Source organism: Cyprinus carpio, chromosome B17 (assembly GCF_018340385.1).
Source record: "Cyprinus carpio isolate SPL01 chromosome B17, ASM1834038v1, whole genome shotgun sequence".
NCBI classification, from domain to species: Eukaryota; Metazoa; Chordata; class Actinopteri; order Cypriniformes; family Cyprinidae; genus Cyprinus; species Cyprinus carpio.
The window spans coordinates 19,687,277-19,704,347 of NC_056613.1; the positions used below are offsets into that span (position 1 = coordinate 19,687,277).

At 36.2% G+C, this 17,071-nt stretch overlaps 1 protein-coding gene and 1 long non-coding RNA gene across 3 annotated transcripts in view; both read right to left on the reverse strand.

The window, feature by feature from the left end:
* Positions 1-17,071, reverse strand: part of slc24a4a (solute carrier family 24 member 4a) — a 48,608-nt gene that overhangs the window by 18,768 nt on the left and 12,769 nt on the right. The window lies entirely within an intron of this gene.
* Positions 2,354-2,819, reverse strand: LOC122140177. The gene is made up of 2 exons (XR_006156870.1): positions 2,704-2,819; positions 2,354-2,615 (listed from the first exon to the last, which is right to left on the reverse strand). It is a non-coding gene; the product is annotated as an uncharacterized LOC122140177 (long non-coding RNA).

Sequence of the window (17,071 nt, forward strand, 5' to 3'; positions counted from 1 at the left end):
CGATTTTCCAGATGTCCCAAACAGGTAAGGGAGCTTCATCAGAGAAAATAACTTTGCACCAGTCTTCTGCTATCCAATCCTTGTAATTCCTGCAGAATTCAAGTCTGTCCTTGATGTTTTTCTTGGAGAGAAGTGGCTTCTTTGCTGCCCTTCTTGACACCAGGCCATTGTACAAAAGTCTTGGCCTCACTGTGCGTTCAGATGCTCTCACACCAACCTGCTGCCATTCCTGAGCAAGCTCTGCACTGGTGGAGACACGATTCCGTAGCTGACTCCTCAGGAGGAGACGGTCCTGGGGCCTCATTTATAAAGCGTGCGTACGCACAAAACGGGGTCTGGAAACGTACGTACGCCAGTTCCCACGCAAAGGTTGTGATCTATAAAAAACAAACTTGACGGGAGAATGTGCGCAACCTTTAAGCAAACTTTGAGCCGTGCGTACGCACATTCTGGAGACAAAGGGAATTGGCGACACCGATGGTGAGGTCGTGAACTGAAGTTAGATTGTAGAAAAATAAATGTGAGAAGAACGATTATAAGAATGAATGACATTTAATTTTCACTCCATTTCATACGTTATATCCACATTATCATGAAGATTAAATCCAACAGTGTTATTTGTGCCGATTGTTTTAGGCTATATACATCTAGTAAAATCCAAACGTAATTCAAAATGTATTAAAAGTAAAATAAAATAAATAATCAGCGCTGCCTTACAGTCACATTGTCCACAACGGGAGCACAGGAGGACATGGCGCGATACATGTGATAGCCTACAGAATAGCATGAAATACCCTTTTATTAGAGAACTGCAGAACACAGTGTAAAAAGGAAATATTTTCCTTAATGTACATAGCCTATATCATAAAATGTCAAAGTCTGCAAATACAGTCATGAAGCACAATCGCTACTCATCATCGGTCCTAACTATTACGGTGTTAATTACAAAACCGGTCAAGAAGCATGTGTTTCACACTATAACATTTTCGTCTTAAATTTTCGCCCACAAATTAATTAAGTGATTTTGTCAAGGGTGTTAACGATCAGTCTATTTGCTAGAAACATATAAATTCTCCGGTGACCCGGGTATGTAATGCTTCATGATGGCACTCCTGGCACTGTTGGAGGATTACGCTAATGGCAGAATAAGGAGAGAACGAGTTTTCAGGGACCATGATGATTTCCTGGCCCATGATGATGACTGGCTAATAAGCCGGATTTAGATTCCCTAGAGCTGTGCTCTTGGATCTATGTGCTGAATTGGGTCCAGTATTAGAGAGGGCAACACGCCGGAACCATGCCATCCCCAGTCCAAATACAAGTCCTCACCACTCTGGGGTTCTTGGCAACCGGCTGTTTCCAGCGGGAATTGGCAGACAGACAGGTAAATTAATAATATAAAAAAAACTATAAGTAATCCTCAAATTTGTCTCTAAGACCTTTTTGTATATGAAATAATTCTATTGGAATCTATCATCTCACCCTATAGGGTCTGGTATATCACAGCCGTCCCTGAGTGCCATAATATCTGTCGTTTTAAATGGTATACTTAATATGGTTAGTCGATACATCAGGTTCCCCTACACTGTGCGAGAACAGGCCGAAATTAAAACGCAATTTGCAGCAATGTCTGGTTTCCCAAATGTAATCGGCGCAATTGACTGCACTCATGTTGCTATAAGGGCACCATCTGAAAATGAATTTGCTTATGTTAATAGAAAGCATGTGCATTCTATTAATGTGCAAATCATATGTGACTCCAACATGACCCTCACAAACATTGTGGCACGCTGGCCTGGTTCAACACATGATTCCTTTATCTTGACACATAGCAGTGTAGGGAACAGACTAAATGCAGGCGCAGTACGTGATGGCTGGCTTCTTGGTGAGTTTAACAATATTAAAAAGTAGAAACCGTAACAATTGTTTTTAATATAATTATAACCTGCAGGCGACAGTGGCTACCCCCTGAGACGCTGGCTCCTCACCCCATTTTTAAACCCGCAGAGCGCAGAGGAAACTCATTATAACGAGGTCCACTCTCGTGCCCGCGCAGTTGTGGAGCGTGCCATCGGCATCCTGAAATGCAGATGGCGTGCTCTGGATGCCTCGGGTGGCAGACTTTTATACCATCCAGCAAAAGTGTGCAAGATTGTGCACAGCGTGTGCAGGGCGTGTGGTGTTTTGCACAATATAGCACTGAGAAACGGTATTCCTCTCCCTCCTGATCTCCCTCTACCCCAGCATTACGACCCCGAGCCACAGCCCCCTGGCCGACAAGAGGGATATCAACGAGGTGCAAGAATCCGTGAGGATGTCATGCGGCGTTTGTAAAGAAAGACAAAACTCAAGGTTCATGTTTTAACTGCATCTTTTAATGATTGTGCAATTTCTTGCATCACTTCTCTCCTCTGCCGTAGCTCATCTGCAAACCCCGTTGACAGCGTTTATTGTCTCTCGCTGTAACTGCAGGACTGCGTCAGTGAGTACCCGACCACTTTTGGACGTGCCAGACGCAGAAGGGGCACTGCTTTGAGCCGGACGCTGTGCATCTGCATCTGAGAACCCCTCACCCTGAACCTCCTGTTCATTTACAGCTTCAGACTCCGGAAGGACTGGAGGACAAACAATTGGCAACATTTATCCATTTATCACCCCACACACTCAAATGTACAGCGTTAATGATTAAAAAATCGGTTTAACCTTGCTCCTCTGTGGTTTCAGTCACGTCAGTGTCTCCCTCCTTTTCCGACACAATACCACACACGCTGACCTCCCCAATTATAGCCGCGATTTTGCTGTCCACTGATGTGAGATCATCTGTACATGGGCCCCCCCACCAGTTGCAGCCACGCTCTGGCGGTGGGAGGACAGTTTTCTCTTTGCCTCCACCTTGAATGAATGAGAATCTTTATTTCACATATTTTGCATACTGTAAGCACATGTAAAATAAAACTTTTTGAAAATCAATATTGCTATTTATATAGGTATATAGCCTAATAAAACACAAATGTAATATGTTGGTAAAAAAAAAAATTTGTATACCTTCAGGTCGGACCATTTTTTCTTTAATTCTTCTGCAACTGTCCGTTCTGTCCCACTGACACAATTGACGGCAGAAGCAATACTTTGCCACTCGCACTGCTTCTTTTTATTAGTGACCCCACTGCTGTGGCCACCAAATAACACAGTTTTCCGAGCCTCCACCTCCCCTACAAGTGTTTCAATCTCAGTATCTGAGAAATTACGTTTTTTTCCTCTTTTCTCACCTGTCGCCATTATTAAAATTAGGCTAACAGAAATGCACGTTTTCACTTTCTTGGATTAATTAATTGGCGGGTCGCATTCCAGTTTTCCCAGGTATATATGGGATTCCGCTCTCATTTACATGCTGATCAGCAATCATGAGGTGATTTGCATTGACTATTTATGGTTAAAAATGGGCGTGTACAGGGCGGGATATGAGGCTGGTTCACGTACGCACATCTGCGGGTGATCTGTGATTTATAAAGGGAACATTGCTTACAGGTGTGCGTACGCACGGTTTTATAAATCGGAATATTTTTTGGCGTACGCCATTTTTGGCTTTTGGGCGCACGTAAACTTTTAGTAAAGATCCTACGCATAGTTTTATAAAATGAGAATCCTGGCGCTTGCTGGACACTCTGGGACGTCCTGAAGACTTCTTCACTGCAGTCGAACCTCTCTCCTCTTGAAGTTTTTGATGATCCAGTAAGCCATTTTGATGCAAAGCGATGATGGCTGCACATGTTTCTTTGGAGGTAACCATTGCTAACAATAACACAATAATTTGAAGTGCTTCTTTCCTCTTTTTATAGCAAAAAGTCTTCTCTTACAATCTAATTAGTATGACAGTGGTTTTACCTGACTAGTACTAATTCACACTTTTACATGTGCTGCTGATATGATTAGTCAGTTAATGTTAGCTTGTGATTTTGTGTCAGAATCAAAAAACAGTGAAATTGTTATTATATATATATATTTTTTTTTTTTTGTGAAAAGTAAATTTTTTGACCAGTGAAGCTTTTAGCAAAACTTTTGGCAGTGACATAAATTTTGTGTTTTGCAAAGTTTGCTGTTGTGGTGTTCATTCACATTGTTTCTAGATTATTGTGTAGGGTGATTGGATGCATTAAAAATAACTGCTAAAAGCTTCATTGGCCAAAAAATTTACTTTTCACAAAAAAATTAAATAATAATAATATAATAATAATTTCACTGTTTTTTTATTCTGACACAAAATCACAAGCTAACATTTACATGTGCTGCTGATATGATTAGTCAGTTAAAGTGTGAATGAGTCCTAGAGTACTATATATATATATATATATATATATATATATATATATATATATATATATATATATATATATATATATATATATATATATATATATATATATATATATATATGAGTGTATGAGTATGTGTGTGTGTGTGTGTGTGTGTGTGTGATGCAAAGCTGAATTTTCAGCATCATTACTCCAGCCTTCAGTGTCAAATGTAACATCCAGTCTATCACATGATCATTTAGAAATCATTCTAATATTCTGATTTATTATGAGTGTTGGAAACAGTTCTGCTGTCTAATATATTTGATGAATAAAAGGTTAAAAAGAACTGCATTTATTCAAAATAAAAAACAAATTCTAATAATATATATTCTAATAATATATTTTCTTTATCACTTTTTATCAATTTAACACATCCTTGCTGAATAAAAGTATTGATTTTATTTAAAAAAAAGAAAGAAAAAAAAAATTACTGACCCCAAATTACTGACTAGTAGTGTATATTGTTATTACAAAATATTTATATTTTAAAAACATAGCTTCTTCTTTTTTTTTTTTTTTACTTTTTATTCATCAAAGTATCCTAAAAAAGTATCACATGTTCTGAAAAAAATATTAAGCAGCAGAACTGTTTCCAACTTTGATAATGAATCATCATATTAGAATGATTTCTAAAGGATCATGTGATAATGATCCTAAAAATTCAGCTTTGCATCGGTCTGACATAAGGGGCAAAAATGCCCATGTTTGAGTTTTTTTCTCATATTTACATTATATAGTTAATCAATATCACACGAGCAATAGGCTAAGTGCAATATAACACGAGCGCAAATGTGATACTGATCTTACACAACAGTTCAGTAAGTTGTTATTATGGTGTTATTCTAGACACAATAATGTGTGTTTTGGTCAATTTTGCCAACGAAAATATAAAAACACAAAACAGAACTGTTTGTCTCCGAGCAACACACAGCAGCATTTTGTCTTAATGCACGTTTTGAATGAATTTGGGTGAACCATTTGGCACGTTGAACCATTGGCTATATAGGCGTGTTGGATTTCAAGTGGTGCTGCACAGACTGATCAGTGTATGAAATCAAAAGTACCGCCAGATCGGTCGGTTCAAAAGCATTAGGACTTCTTGCAGTACTTTGATGCCACAAACCGATCGGTCTGACAGTGATGATCTGCTTCAAATCGAACAAGCCTAATGATTCAATGGACCATTCATAAAGAACCATTTACTTCACTCCTGAATGAATCAGCCATTTGAACGAATCAAATGAATGAATACATGACTTGATTACCTTAATTGTTAAGACATTTACCACCACCTAATAAAATAATAAAAATAAAAATAAAAAAAAAAATTACCAAAAAAATAATAAACCCACATTTCCATAATAATAATAATAAAATTAATAAAAAAAATTATTAAAGGTATAGTTCACCCACCCAAAAATGACAATTGTGTCATCATTTACTCACCCTCATGGTCCAAAAGAGTATATGTAATACATTTTATAAAACAAAATATTTCTTGCTGAAGCTACTTTTTGCAATGTCTGTTTGATGCTTTACACAAAAATGACATTAAATAATCTTAGTAATTTCTCAGCCAAATTAGATGTGCAATTAATTTGTTATTAATTCGATTAATTAATCGCCACATCATGTTATTAATTAGAGTAAAAATTTTAAATCACTTACCAGCCCTAATATACATATGATTCTTTGTTCAGTCCAAAACCATCAACAGAATACTTAGTTTTTTTGTGGTTTGTGTCAATAAAACTTTGTCACTTCTTGGAGGATGATTTCATTTTGGAACTGGCTATTGTGAGTTACAGAGATTTTACGAAAGACTAGCAGGTTGGAAAGTGATATTGAGAAATGTGTTATTTTTAACGTAAAATATTCTTATTAGGGTCACTTTCCCTGTAACGCTTCTAACTCCTTGTATACACCCTACATTTTTTACTAAGCTAAAAGATAAAAAAAATCAAGAGATAAAAATCAACAACAAATGTTTTAGCTATCTGCCTTTATCAGTGTAATTTTTCATAGTTAAAACAAAATAAAATATGCTTATTTGGGTCATTTCCCCAACAAGGCACGTTACCACACTAGTCTGAATGTGTAAGGTTTAGGACTTGTGTTATGGTTTATATAAACCGTTAATGTTTATTGCCTTGCTCTGTCTACTTGCATTGTAAATGCTACATTGTAAACATAATATATGTTTTTGACAAAAAAAAAAATAGTGATGAATCCAAAATCCTTTTCTGTGATGACTGACTTTATGCCACAAATGCTGTTGATAGAGCTTAACTTCACATGGGACACAAAACATTCCTTTAAATCTGGTTTATACGCCTCCAAGGCCTTCTGTTAGCGCAATTAGGGCTGAAACGATTAGTTGACATTATCGACAACGTTGACAATAAATTGTCTACAAATATTTTTGTTCAGTGAATTCATGGTCATTTTTGCTCATAAAGGTTAGAGTAATGCATTATTCATAACTGTAAAGGGTCTACTTTTATTTGTGTGCACTCCGAATCTCGGCCCGAGGGTCGTAAAAAAGTCTAAAATGCAGGGCTCTACTTTAATGCTCATCGAAACAGCAAAGTCCACTCAAAAATTTGTGAGATTTTAAAATGCATCTGATTACAGCGATGTGGATGTTTGCAAAAGCTCTGCAGTTCAGTACTCCAGTAAAGTCCAGTCACGTTTATTTATTTAGTATGGTAACGTTTTACAATAAGGTGTCATTTGTTGTATTAATGTATTAACTAACATGAACGAACAATGATCAACACATTACAGTATATATTCATCTTTGTTAATGTTAGTTAATAAAAATACAGTCGTTCATTGTTAGTTCCCAGTGCATAAACTAATGTTAAAAAGCACAACTTGTGATTTTAATAATGCATTAGTAAATGCTGAAATGAACATTAACTAAGATTAATAAACGTTGTAGAAGTATTGTTCATGCTTAGTTCATGTTAACTAATGTAGTTAACTAATGAACCTTATTGTAAAGTGTTACCTTTAGTACTTTATGCAATAGATAGCCTTAAATCAAGCAGCTTTACAGTATTAAACATGAAAAACCAGAGTCAGTGTCGCTTTCAGTTGGAATTACAACTTGATTTTCTGTTATAACGAAGCTCTCCAGTGTGGAGCTAGCTAATGATAAAATCTTTTTATTAGTGGGGAGAAAAACAAACAAACAAACATTTAATTAAATTGATAGTTTGTTTTGCAGAGATCAAAGCTTGATCTAGCTCAGGACTGTTTTGATTACCATAACCCTATTTTAAGAGAGAGGTATTTTAAGAGAGATTGTTGTGAATAACAGTTTATCCAAAAATGAAATGTCTTCTTACTTAACCTTTATTTCATTTCTTATCCATATGATTTACAAAAATACATTTTTGGCAGAATGATGTGTCATTCAGCTACTTTCTCAAATAGCTAATTAAATGGTGAATATATTTTGTATGCCAAATATATTTATTTGTATAAATTAATTGTATAATTGTAATTAAATAATGACTTTCAAAAGCTGAAGTGATTACCTTAATTTATTTGTTAGAATATGTATAACTCAATATTTTAACGAATTGCAAAAGATGAATAATCAAAAAATGTCTACCGATTAATCAGCAAAATAATTGATGATTAGTCGATTAATTGTTCTAAATAATATTTAGATTAATCGGTTATTAAAATAATTGTTTGTTGCAGCCCTTACCAAGCATCAAAATCCTCACAAACACATGGCAGGGTAGGTCACACATCACTACATTCTGTCATAGCAGCCCTGTTTGTGACCTGGGCAGCCCTGTAGGTCAAATAATCCCCAATGGGACAAGATGCTGCCTGTCAGGGCCGCACCAATAAAGCTCATAACATATATCAACATCATGCCATAATCTATACAGTCACCTTCCCCTCTAAAGCTAATGAGGTTTTTTGATACTTTCAGTAGGGACTTGCCACCCCCAAGTCTCCATATTCTGCACCCTATATATGGCCTGGGACCTTTTCTGCCCATATTACTGTCCTTCAGAGCGAATACCACTGACGAAAGCGTCTGCTGTTTAAAAGCATCAAAAACTGCTTAAAAATCTTCTACTGCCAACTCATTTTTCAGTCTGAAGAGCTTGTTAAAACACTCATGGCACTAATAGCTCTTCCTGTTAAAAAGGTGATCTGTTATAAATGACGGCAATTGTGGCGTGATGTTTTATCATCACAATCACCACCATTCCAGCGCTGTTATCTAAAGGGTTGAGAAAAACGAAGAATCCCAACAGGTTTTATCCAGCTTCGTTTATCAAGCGGAAGAGAGTTGTTGGTGCCCTGATCACATTTCCCTTCCCACAGCTCGCCCTCCCCTCAAGGTCGTCTCCTGAGAGAAGCCACAGAGCACATGCAGACATACAGAGTATCGTCCATAGATTACCACACACTCAGAAACATAATACACATACTGTACACACACTAGTCTCAAAGAAGCCACATACAGGAACTGAACTGCTTGGCACTACAGAAGAAGTTCATTCTGGGGCAGAAGGAAAAAAATATATATTGATTTTGAACCTGAAAGATTTTTTTTTGCTAAAAGAAAGTGGCCTATGACTACACTGCCTGTGGTGGTTGCCAGATATTTCTAAGCAGTTGCTAGGGAATTCTGGGTGGATTTGAAGGAGGTGCTAATCAAAGAGTGTACCAACAGGTCCCTGTTCTCCTTCCCAGATATGGCTCAGTTCCCCCTCTCCTTCAGTGCAAGCCTAAACAACTTTTTCAGCCATTATACTATTTAGTCCACGAAGCAAAACTCATTTATATTTCTAGTCATTTCAAATACAACACTCCTCAATAAGCTACATGATTTCATTTTTTTTTTTCCCTTAGACAATGAAAGTAAATGGGGTCCAAAATAACATCAAACCTCAAAAACTTTCATTGTAAAATATACATAAAATATACAGTGTGTGTGTGTGTGTATATATCATGTGTGTGTGTGTGTGTGTGTGTGTGTGTATGGTATTCAATTGCATAAATATCATTAAATAACAAAACTTTAATCAATTATATATCATGACATTCCAAAACTGTATTCAATAGCATGAGGCTGAGTAAAGAAGAGATTTTTAATGGATACTCCCTCTCACTCATGTCATTCCAAACACATTAGTATTTTGTTTATCTTTAAAACATATTTTAATCATTTTTTAACATTCTCTGATCATTTTTGTTTATTCATTTACAGTCATGGACTTTGCAGATGCTTTTATCTAAAGCGACCTGCATTGCTAGCACCATACTATATTCATTAACCAAAACTTTCACACATCACAGTACAAAACAACACTGTAAAAAGTACTTCATATGGGGTACTTCATATCCGCTCCCTAAGGTCGCAAAACTCTGGACTCTTGGTAGTTCCTAGGATAGCATCCACTAAAGGAGGTAGAGCTTTTCACATTTGGCTCCCAAACTCTGGAATAGCCTTCCTGATAATGTTCGGGGTTCAGATACACTCTCTCTGTTTAAATCTAGATTAAAGACATGTCTTCAGCCAAGCATTCACATATTGTATCTTATAACCTTGTACTTCAGTTACATCTTATCAAAGGCATTTTTGCTTGGGTTGAACACATTTTTTGCTTAGTAGGAACAGCAGCTACGCTAATTTCTCTCTATTACCTTCTCAGTTTCTGCCACCGGATAGGAATTACACCAGCTTCAGTCTGGATCCGACCTGAGATGACCGAACACCTGAGAAGAGAGGATGCCAACCCCCCAGAAGACCTCAGATGATGCCAACCCTCAGACAACATACAAAACTACCAAATCTTGCTATAAGTTTGATCGCAACGTATAATCATTGCTGTTAATAGTGTTCACCATCTGTTTGATTACATGACATTAACTGCTTGATTTTTACCATACATTTCTGCCATAAGGACATCGACTTGAGATGGTCACACTGATAAGCTACTACTAAATATAATGTAAAAACTTTAATTTTCTGTAAAGCTGCTTTGCTATGATTTGCATTGTGAAAAGTGCTATACAAATAAACTTGAATTGAATTGAACTGAATATGGATAGAGAAGTTCATCTTGTGAAGAAGCACAATCATTTTATATTGAATGTAGGCTTTTATTTATACATAAACATTAATCAACATGCATACATAAAGCTCATCAAATACCTTAACCATGGAAGTGTAACCATGTTTGCTAAACCCACAAGAACAAATGAGATTTACAGAAAACATGTATATAAACATGACCAAATATGATTAAATATTAGCCGGTATGCTTGATGAAACCATTTTCCAGAGATGCTGCTTCTGCAGGATTGGACTTCATATTCACCAGGACCTGCTGTTTGTTGACACTGGAGGTTGTTTTTCTCCAGGTTGATGCAGGTAAATCCATTAAAGTCCTTAGGAGCTCCAGCTCACTGCATCAATTATTAATGATGGTACCATTAAAAACAAACTCTCTCTGTGGGCATCATGACAGTACCTTCAGGTAGAGGCTTAGTCAAAATCTCCAAACAAATGGTGAACAACATACAAGCATGTATGTACAGCAGGATTCCTCAATTAGTTTTCGCCGGGGGCCGAATTCTGCCAACGATACCAAGCCAAGGGCCACTGACATATATATATATATATATTATATATATATATATATATATATATATATATATATATATCATACATATTATATATATAACATATATATATATATACATATATATATATATATATATATATATACATATATATATATATATATATACATATATATACACATATATATATCTATATATATACATATATACATATATATATATATATATACATATATACATATATATATATATATACATATATACATATATATATATATTATACATATATATATACATACATCTAATATACATATATATATATATATATACATATTCTATATATATAGATAGATAGATAGATCTAGCCGCTTGACATTAACTTTTTTGCTCACTACCCAATGTGGCTAGTGGTTTTCCAATCTTACTAGCCACACAGCATTTTTACTAGCCACATTATTGTTGTTGTGAAATTACCTGATAAAAGTAAACTATGGCGTGCTAATATTTACTTGAACTAGATTACAAACCCTTTTAAATGTAAAACTATTGTACACACCCAAATCAAGACTACATAAATGTATAACAATACAGGTCATTATCATTAGCTCTAAAAAGGTTGTGTGTAAAGCTCCTTTTTTAAATAAAACCATGTATTAAGAAAGACATAAAAAGTAGCTTCTTATTGCATAATAAAAGTGGTGCATGGATGTAGAAGATTAATAAAAAACTAAACTGAAAAAAAAAAAACTTTAGCATTAGAAACACAGAATCAGACTCAGAATTACTTTATTGAACCACACTGTGAAATTCTTTGTTACAAGTTGCAATGGAAAGTAGGTCAGTCTCGAAACCTCACGAAAAATACATGCCATGGTTCAGACAAAGTTGCTTTTATCTTCATTAAAATTTAAGGGGAACGTTCCTCTCATCATAAAGAACACATTTCAGTTTGTGCATTTTTGTGCTCAGGCCCTAATAATAACTACTGGTTAGGTTGCAACCCTCTACGGACACCTTGGCAATTGAATCGCCATTGGCTAGTAAATACTTTAGTTATATATATATATATATATATATATATATATATATATATACTTATCCAAAATATTTGTATATAAAATTTTAAAATATATATATATATATATATATATATAAAAATAATATTTGTAAAATGGCGCAGTTTTTTTAAATACACTTTTAACATCAGTCAGTCAAGCTTTATAATAATCAATAAAAATAATTTAATATAACAAGTAATTAGAAGTAAATTTGATAACCATGTTTAAATAAATAATAGTCATTTTAACTGAACATTTTAACTTGAGGTGTTTGTTTTTTTCTGTCATTCAATGTGTCTGACAAAAAAAAATTGGGAAAAAACTAACAAAAATACTGATAGGATAATAATGATACGAATTCTAATAATAAGAACTATAAAACACACTAAGGATTACTAAGGTTTAATGAGCTGCTGGATTCATGAATATTAATCAGGTTTTGTCCGTTCGCTCGAACTGATTTGCTGAAATCAAAACAGGGACGATAATAGGTGAGCGCCACCCAATGGGATTGCCGTTTGACCATTAACTCCACCTACTACCGGAAAACCTGGCTGTTCTTAAAAGCTGAAGACTTCCATAGGAACGCCGTTATTTTGACCGGAAAACACAACAAAGAATATTGTTTACATGTAGCGAGTCAATTCACTCACTCACTCTCTCTCTCTCTGCGTGTGTGTGAGAGAAAGCGACGGCGATTTGTGCACCTTCACACTAGAGTTTACGGTACATCAAATACAGGTGCGCTGCACATCCATTGAGATGAACTGAGAAATATCAGAGATCGCCTGATGGAAAGAGAAACTCTGAAGCCCTCAGTCAGAGTCAGAGTGTTCACGAGTGAAAATATATCTGTGCTAAACTTACTTAGCCTCCAACTCACACACTGGCAATTATTCAACCCGCCAAGGTGGCTAGTTGGAGTCACTATGTTACCCGCCACGAGCAAAATCCATCCGCATTTGGCGGGTTGGCGGGTGTTAATGTCAAGACCTGTATGTATGTATGAATGTTATATATATATATATATATATATATATATATATATATATATATATATATATAAATAAATCAAAAGATGGCCACACGATAAATATTCAGATTATTTCCCCCAGTAGTCTGTTTTAATTCAAACAATTATGAACATTTTTGCATTTAGATACAAAAGAACTTTGCCTGTTGAATATTAAAAACCAAATCAACAAACAAAAAAATCTGGATCTCCATGTCTGCCATGCAAATCAACTGTTGCTGCACATCTCCTGACTGGATCTCTTCTCTCCACTTTCCCTAATTGGAGATTAAATTATTAGATCTGTCAGCATTAATATTTTTATACTTCGATTTTTTGGGGGGATCAAACTATAACACCGTGTGTTCCAATCAGACATTACGTGACACGATAAAAAGTATCTTTTCCATGTAGTTTTTGTCCTAAACACCCGCGACAGCAATTCCATTTTAGAAATGTTTTTTTTATTTTCTGCGATGTCACTGCAGGAACAACATACAAAATATTACATTGATAATCTCAGGTAATGATTATGTGCTTTATTCAATGTTAAAAGTGTCTAATGTGAGTTTGAATATTATTTTGCATAATCTTTATAGCCATGTGAAAGCAACAATAGATATTTTACCTCAGATCTTGAAAATAAATTAGGCTCAAGCAAACTTAGGTTAAAACTGTGTACTCACTATGAACCAACATCCATAACAAAGATGTTATCACTCACTCATTCCATTCAGTCCATTCACATTTGAATCATATATTTTCAGTGTCCACTTTTCTTTACTTCACACTTGCCGTGTTTTTGCTGTCACATTGTATCTACACTGGACGTGACAAAGCATTGCAAATCACTTGAACTTTGTGTCAGCACATCATAAATAGAACGAGTCAGCAGTTTTCTGTCGGGGATTTGTTGCGCCATGCATCCAGTGTAGACAGCGTCACTGATTATAATAAGTTCTGTTGTATTTTGTTGCATCGCACCGCGCCGCTCGTGTCCGGTGTAGACACGATGTAAGTTAATGTCGCTTTCGGATGCTGCGTTTGAATTTTCATGCCACTTTATTTGAAATTAGCGTGGGCCAAACATTTTTCTTTCACAGACTGGATGTGGCCCGCGGGCCGTCTATTGAGGAACCCTGATGTAGAGTATGTGCTTTGGGTTTGTACAAGCTGTATAAACAGCATATCGTCTTAGCTACTGTGGACAAGCATCTCAGGTAGAGGGAGGCAGTATGTGCTTTGTTGTATCCTGTCATCTGATGACCTTATCCATCAGTGTCTGTCCTGATGTGAACACATGTGGCAGGATCAGCGCCTCACAGCTGGATATACTGACCAGAGCTAGATGGGGGTGTGTGTGTCTGTGTGTGTTTGTCTGTGTGTGTGCGCGTGTGAAGCTTGTTACGGTGTTACGTTACTTGCTCTAGATTACTCACGGGATGTTTTTCGCATCACTTGCACAAATAAAAACATAATAATGCTCTCCATTTTCTGATACAACCGGACATGTAAAATCAGATGTCAATAAGCTCTTCACTGATTGGTTTGCGCAACAACGCGTCATGCGAGTTTCCCACTCGAGTTGAAAATTTTCAACTTGTGTGGAAGTTGTGATCGAGGCAAACATTGCATGTTTGTGGCAAACACATTGCCCAATTCACGTCATTTGCACCGTCCGGCACAAATTTGCATCTATTTGCAACAATGCATTGACTTGTATGTAATCCAGTTACTCAAATAATTCAATTCGGTTTTGATGTGCACACACCTTTAGTAGAAAAAAAAAAAGGAAACAAATTTGGGTGTGTTCAGAATGGCATAATGCATAGGCCTACTAGGTTTTGTAAAATTTACATCCTTACGGTATATAAAATAGTACATTACCTTCTTGAGCATAAATGAATGTTTGTACCTTTTGTAATAATTGTCTTAATTGTCCACAGTATGAAACATGGATCAACATAGCCACATTTGGGAAGAACTCAAAGTGCAGAAGACGCTGGAAAACCATAGATTGTGCAACAGGCTGAATTAAAAATGCAAATTCACACACTGCCAGTAGGTGGCACTTATAGGAAAGCAGAAAAGCCCTGTTTACTGCAGTTCATAAAGTGTTGCCCATTGTTGACACCTGCATGTCATGGAAAAGGAAGTCATAGGGTGCTTAGATGTTTTCTAACAGCCGTTTGGATTTTTGTATTTGCTATGGTGTCTATTAGACAAAAAACACTAAATATAAGGTTTAGTTTAATATATTAGGGTCAAAACCAACGGACAACAATGTAATGGCACTGAAAAAAAAATAAAAATCCCAAAACCCATTTCATGTTCAACTCTGGGTTAGTGTGTGGCTTTTACAAGTCAATACAACCTACTGTACAGCCTGATTTACCGCTTGATTTGTGAGCAGAATTACACTAGTGAAGGCATTGTAAGGATTTAAATGTCAATAAATAGTTACAAGTCTGTTATGGTATAAACTGCATAGTTCATATACAGCAGCAATCTGGAAAAAGCACTGTTAATACTGGATGAAATACAATGCCGCCTCCAGCCCCATCTCTACGTGACAAGCCTCCATCTGTAACAATATTATGTTTTCTTTATGAAATATGCTACATAACTGTAAAGCTGTTGAATAGTGTATTAACCTATTTGTCCATGCCTGAGCTTGCAGTTATGTCATCTTAAAAGTGCACAAACAAAGCACCCAGCCCATCACATTCCACCTTTTTTTCCCTTACGAACGGGTCAATCAATCTGTTCCAGTCTGTAAAAAATACAAGTTCTTAAAATAACCCCTCTTCAGGCACAGGAACATTCTGCTTATTCAAATTTCAGTCAGCAAGCTGGCTTCCAACCCAGACTGTCTGAGCACTCTCTCTCTTTCAGATTACTTATTGATTTGCGCAGCTTCTGAGGAGCACAAACATAATGGAGGCCCGCTCTCATCAAAGCACTTGCTTGTTTGCCTATGTGAACGCCTGTTCAGTGAGATTCTCCTGTTACAAAAGCTGCAAAATATATTTTCTTTAGAGCAAAAAAATTTATTTTGCTGAATTGAGCTGTTTGAGCATTTTTATTATTCGTTTCATATCATTCCTGACCTGAAGATATTGGTGTGATGCCCTCATCGCATCAAATTAAATCAACTCATTTCACACCACATCAGCATCAGAAAGAGCTACATCTGTGAAGTTGGCACCCCATAAGAAGAAATAATCACCAAAACTATGCCATTCGTTTGTGCTGATTTGTGCCGCAAAAAGGAACATTTGTGCTGGTTTGGTGTTTGAGATATTAAACATTCTTATATAACCAAAGGCTTTCTGTGACACGTCACTCTCACCCCAGTTCGTCATTCTTTTTTTGACCATGTGACATCACTCTCCACCCCAATTTGGCTTGCCCAAATCGCTCCAAACCAGCACAGTTCGTTTGTGCTCGATTTGTAACAAATATATGCTAATTCAGGAGCCTCTGTCCATTTGTGCTGTTATTGCAAAAAACACTGTATCTATTTTTTTGTACCGGTCAGTATGGCGTAGATATAACCAAAAGTATTTTCGGAGGCTGTGACGTCACTCTCCACCCCCCATATTCGTCTAAATACCATACAAAACTGGTGTCCTTCGTTGGCCTATTTGAAGCTCCAATTTGTGCCGGTTTGTGCTGTTAGGCTATGAACATCAAATATATTTCGCCATGTTTAAGTGAAAACCAAGGTGAAATAGGATGATTTAGACTCAATGGAAGGCAGCACCAACACTCTGCAGCCGCACTAAACAGGGTGGAGAGTAAAGTTTCTGTTATATTTAGTAAGATGTCATGGTTGTTTCTTTTAACTGGAGAGTAAAGTTTCTGTTATATTTAGTAAGATGTCATGGTTGTTTCTTTTAACGGCACAAACCAGCACAAATCGAGCACAAACGAAAAAAACCTGCACAAATCGATTTGTACAGAATGATCTTAAGACACACATCACTTTCCATTTGTTATTTCTGAGGACGGGAAATAGA